At 52.8% G+C, this 5,493-nt stretch overlaps 1 long non-coding RNA gene across 1 annotated transcript; it reads right to left on the bottom strand.

Moving 5' to 3' along the window:
- Nucleotides 1–526: 526 nt before the first annotated feature.
- LOC123130602 (uncharacterized) lies at nt 527–1,755 on the bottom strand. The gene is made up of 2 exons (XR_006463909.1): nt 1,030–1,755; nt 527–951 (listed from the first exon to the last, which is right to left on the bottom strand). It is a non-coding gene; the product is annotated as an uncharacterized lncRNA (long non-coding RNA).
- Nucleotides 1,756–5,493: the final 3,738 nt, after the last annotated feature.

Raw genomic sequence — 5,493 nt, 5'->3', positions numbered from 1 at the left:
AGTAATGGTGAAAATCCGAGTTTTATAACAAACACATGAACCACTCCATTAATTTAATTTGAACTTCTTTGTGTTTCTAGAAATGGGAATCTGCTTTTTGTATAAACTTTTGATCTGCTCTATAGTTTTAATTTTCTTGATTATTTAATATTTTATTCTTGTTTATTTAGATACAAGAAAAATCGGATTATTTTATTAGCATCGAACTGCTCGCCTTTTTAAATTTGAACCTCCTTCTTTTTTAAAAAAAATCATTCTTCTATAAACACAAATTGTTGTCTATTCTTTTTAAAGTCCAGGAAGCGGCGTCGCATGATGCCGGGCGTGGGGAAGATGAAGGAAGTTGTCAATTGGTTAAACGGTGTCCGACAGGGTCGCCTCGGAGGACGGCGGCGGAGAACGACTCCGTCGGCCGCGGGCAGGGAGAAATCCCCGCATGCCACTTCCCGTGCCTTGCACAAACTACTAACCAAACTCATACAAACTCAATACAAAAACCACACAAAGTCATGCACCGATGTTTCTGTGTATCAAATTAGAACATAATTAAAAGGGGGTACATTTCTACAGAAATCCAATCAGAATCATATATATTTTTCTTGTGCACTCAATGAGAGAGAGGAACGTAAAAAAGAAAGCGTCAGCTTGTACTAGCAGCACAAGTAGCAAAATATTGAGAGGAAGGTTGGAAGCAACAGTAACACCATTATTAGCAGCAGGGAACAATAGCACGGGGCAGCACCACTAGCAAGAGAGAGTGCGTGCATCAACAGCAGCAGAACCGCGTCTGCATGCGAGAACCCAGGAGCAGCTGTCGTTGCCCATCCTCTCTCTCCCATTCTCCTAGTTGAACAGACTGTTGAAGAGAACCAGCAGCCATAGCGCCTTTGCGAAGAGAGCAAGTAATAGACGGTCGATCAAAGGTCAGCGGTACTGGTGATATGTGCTTGCCTGAACAGAGGAGGAAATTATGCTCACCCAACGAACTTGAACTTGAACAGAGTAGAGGAGAAGAGTAAAAATTCCAACCCCAATGTACTTGAACAGGTAAGGGACGGCTAATGCCGTGGGCACATGAAGTTCATCTCCTTCAGATGGGGAAGAAGGTAGAGTGCGGAACTGCGCCGTATCAGGGAGGGGAGGCACTCGGCTTCGCGGTGGCAGGCGGATGGCGTCGGGCTTGGGCGGCGGTTGGAGGATCTCAGCCACGTGGCGGGGCGGGGATCTCACGGTGCGGGTGTGGGCGCGGTGGCGGGGATCCAATGTGCCTGGGGAACGTTGGTGGTGCCGGAGGACAGTGGGGTGGCAGTGCGATCATCGCAGCGGGCGGATCCAGGGACGGCGGCGGATGTATCCCAGGGGCGGGGCAGTGCAGTGGTTGAAACAAGGGGAGAACACCACCGTGGTCGAACCAGGGGAGGGAGGGAGATGGTTGTGGTGCGGGATCCTGGTGTACCGCGGCGCGCTTCACCGGAGCCAGAACGTGGCCGGGGCTGGCGCCGGAGGGGTGGGTTGGGGCGCCGGAGGGGTGGGTTGGGGCGCCTCCGCGCAGGATACTTGCGGGATGGCGGGTGTAGGGTGGGAGGTCAGGGTGTCGGGCGGATCGGCAGCCGCGGCGCATGGGGCCAGGGGCGGCGGCCGTGCGCCGGTTCAGGGGCGGCAGCGGCGGCACGGGAGGTCAGAGGAGGCGGCGCGAGGGGGTGGTTGGGGGGTTCCTGGGGGCGACGGGTGGGTAGGGATCGAGGGATGGGGAGAGTGATATGTGCGGGGGGTGGGGGACGGCTTGTTGTTTCTTCTTCTTCTAAGAGATCTCAGGAACATGGAATCGCAGCTATATAGGGCGCGTTGTGATCCAAATAGTTATTCTAATTCTGGAATTAGAATAGTGTCACTCTACACACACACTTATAAGGACATGGTTGCATAACTAAATTAAACATCCACTTACATAGGTGGCTACTACAACCATGACATTTGCACACTTCAAAGTAAACTATTACATGCATAATTACATAGGTGGCTACTACACGCATGACATTTCCACACACCAATAAAGTAAACTATATATTACATGCATGATTAACTAGCATAAATGATCATCTAATCATCATCAACTTCTTGTGACGCTTGCTCTGCTTGTGGCTCGATCCAGGCTCGTCGATTTGGGTAAGGAGGCACTTCCTCGTGTCAACGATCCGCCTGTGCATCTCGTAGCATGTGTACACGCTCTTGGCCGTGAACCTAAGGTGAGGTACAACCAGTTGCCGCATCCAGGCCCTGTGCCAGGAAACGGGACTTGTTCTCTGGGCATCTTGCTTCATCTTTTCGTAGTAGGGGTCGATGATGGCCGAGGCGAGTTCGACTAGGGAGTCCTTCTTTGTGCTGCCCCAGACCCTGTAGTGGTCACGGATTTCGACATGGTTTTTGTAGGCCAAGCCTGTAACACTGAGTGATTTTACATCGTCGGTGGTTTCCACCGTGGCGAACTTGTACTCGGTGTTGTTAACAAACCTGTTGAAACGGTCACAAGGCTCTATGGCCATGTAATAGTGGTAGATGAGGACATGATGGCGCATGCACAACTAGGCAATGAGAACATTCTGATCTATGCCGGGACGACTGGCGGTGTACTAGAGGTCGATGCTGATCACCTTGTACTTGTCTCGAGCAAGCAACTTCTCAATGTTGTTGATGTAGTCGTCCACCACGGCCGGGTCGATGGTGTACACCACTGAGAGATCCGTCTCCCTCGCGCGGGTCTCCACTCTATGCTTGCCGAACTCCATTGGAGCGCCGCTAGACATCCCCTCTCTATGTGTCGTCGTGGGTGTGCTTCTTGTGTTGTGGGGCGCGATCGAAAGGTTGAAGAGACTAAGGTCATAATGGCCGCAGGAATTAAAGGGGAAGCCGGATGGCCAGGAATATCGGCAGGCCCTGATGGCAGTTCTAATTTGCAGCGCATAACTCAATCGTGCCGTACGTAACTGCATCGCGTGGCAATGCGCGCGGTGCAACAGCATGCATATGGGGCTCCCGATGTGATCGTGCGTACGCCCAACCACTGGCAGAGCGCGCGCGGAGGGACGCGAGCAGAGCGCTCCGCGGTCGCCTCAATGGCAGGCAACCACACACACACACACACACACACACACAGATATATATATATATATATATATGCATATGCATATAGTAGTTGAACATGCAAGGAAAAGCTGTCCACAAACCGAGCGCGCCGATGGACGCGAGCAGAGCTTGCCAAGGGACGCGGGCAGAGGCCGGCACAGTGATACGTGGCAAATAAGACGAATTGTCCGAGCGATGTCGGAGACATCAAGCACGAATCCGATTAGAGTTGCTGTGCGATACATGGCCTACAGTTGATCCGTCTGAGTTGTTTGTGATGAAATAAGCCATGTGTGTTGCCGGCAAACACTTGCTGGTATATAACCTTGAATTTAACCAAAAAAGTGTTAATGCAAGTTACAAAAATTGTATAACTGGAAACTATGTTCAAATATGAATCCAACGATATAATCTTTGGCGACATGCATTCGTATTTTATTAGTTAAATCCTACATATAAACCAGGACGGGGGTACAGTAGGTAATTAAATCGCAAATGTTTTTTTGTATTAACCGTATGTGTACGTGTCCTTTCGTCCTCCTCTCGCACGTCTTGTCACCCCGCTGCCACAAACGGCTTACAGCGCAAGGTCGCGTAGCGTGTGGGGGCGTTCTTTTGGCCAAACGGTGGCTCGAAGTGGCGCCAATGAATCGTCGGTGAGCGTGTTCCCGCGCAACCTCGCAGGTTCCCGCGCAAGCTTCCTGCCCGACTCGGTGAATTCCCCCAAAATCCCAATACTTTACCGGCCTGCTATATATAAACCCTCACGGTCGGCTAGTCCCGCGTTGCATTTTCCCCTCCCTCCTTGTAGCTTATCTCATCTGCTTCTCCCACAATCGCCAATGACACCGGTCGGTCGTCGCCGCTCAGCCACTCCGCCATCATCAGTGGACAGCTCTAGCTGGGAGGCTACACCGTGGCGGCGGCTCAGTCCCCGGCGTAGTGTAGTGCGCGTGGCGTCCCTGTTGGGTGTGCGGGGAACACTCACCACATGCAACACCCCCGCTGCCCATCGGCAGCTGTTGCCCGCCAATGCTGCTACACCACCGTCGAAAGCCAGGGCCATCGCCCGCTCCGCCACCGCGGCCCGAAGGCAGGAGGTGGCCGCCGTGGCCGCCACCCAACTGTCAGCCATCACCCACTTCGCCACCACGGCCCGAAGGAGGGAGGTGACCGTCATGGCCACCACTCCATTATCGGACGCCATGGCCGCCAGCCCACCCTCGACCGCCGGGATCATCACCCACTCCGCCACCGCTGCAAGGAGGAGGGAGGCGGATGTGGAGGCCCGCACTGTTGGGGAACATAGTAATTTCAAAAATTTCCCTACGCACACGCAAGATCATGGTGATGCATAGCAACGAGAGGGAAGAGTATCGTCCATGTACCCTTGTAGACCGTAAGCGTAAGCGTTATGAGAACGCGGTTGGTGTAGTCGAACGTCTTCACGATCCGACTGATCCAAGTACCTAACGCATGGCACCTCCGAGTTCAGCACACGTTCAGCTCGATGACGTCCCACGAACTCTGATCCAGCAGAGCTTCATCGGAGTGTTCCATCAGCACGACGGCGTGTTGACGGTGATGATGCTGCTACCGACACAGGGCTTCGCCTAAGCACCGCTACGATATGATCGAGGTGGATTATGGTGGAGGGGGGCACCGCACACAGCTAAGGGATCAATGACTAACTTGTGTGTCTAGAGGTGCCCCCTGACCCCGTATATAAAGAAGCAAGGGGGGAGGCCGGGCGGCCCTCTATGGCGCGCCAGGAGGAGGAGGAGTCCTCCTAGTAGGAGTAGGACTCCCCTCTTTCCTACTCCAAGGAGGGGGAAAGGAAGGGGGAGAGGGAGAAGGAAAGGAGGGCGCCGGCCCCCGTCTCCTAGTCCAATTCGGACCAGAGGGGGAGGGGTGCGCGGCCTGCCCTAGGACAGCCCTCGCTCTCTCCACTAGGGCCCATAAGGCCCATTATTTCTCCTGGGGGGTTCCGGTAACCCTCCGGCACTTCGGTTTTCTCCGTAATCACCCGGAACACTTCCGGTGTCCGAATATAGTCGTCTAATGTATCGATCTTTATGTCTCGGCCATTTCAAGACACCTCTTCATGTCCATCATCATATCCGGGACTCCGAACTACCTTCGGTACATCAAAACACAAAAACTCATAATATCGATCGTCACCGAACTTTAAGCGTGCGGACCCTACGGGTTCGAGAACTATGTAGACATGACCGAGACACGTCTCTGGTCAATAACCAATAGAGGAACCTGGATATTCATATTGCCTCCTACATATTCTACAAAGATCTTTATTGGTCAAACCGCATAACAGCATACGTTGTTCCCTTTGTCATCGGTATGTTACTTGCC

The sequence above is a fragment of the Triticum aestivum genome, chromosome 6A, assembly GCF_018294505.1.
Source record: "Triticum aestivum cultivar Chinese Spring chromosome 6A, IWGSC CS RefSeq v2.1, whole genome shotgun sequence".
Classification (NCBI taxonomy): Eukaryota; Viridiplantae; Streptophyta; class Magnoliopsida; order Poales; family Poaceae; genus Triticum; species Triticum aestivum.
The sequence above is the reverse complement of the archived record's forward strand: the minus strand, read 5'-3'. Positions and strand labels throughout refer to the sequence as shown.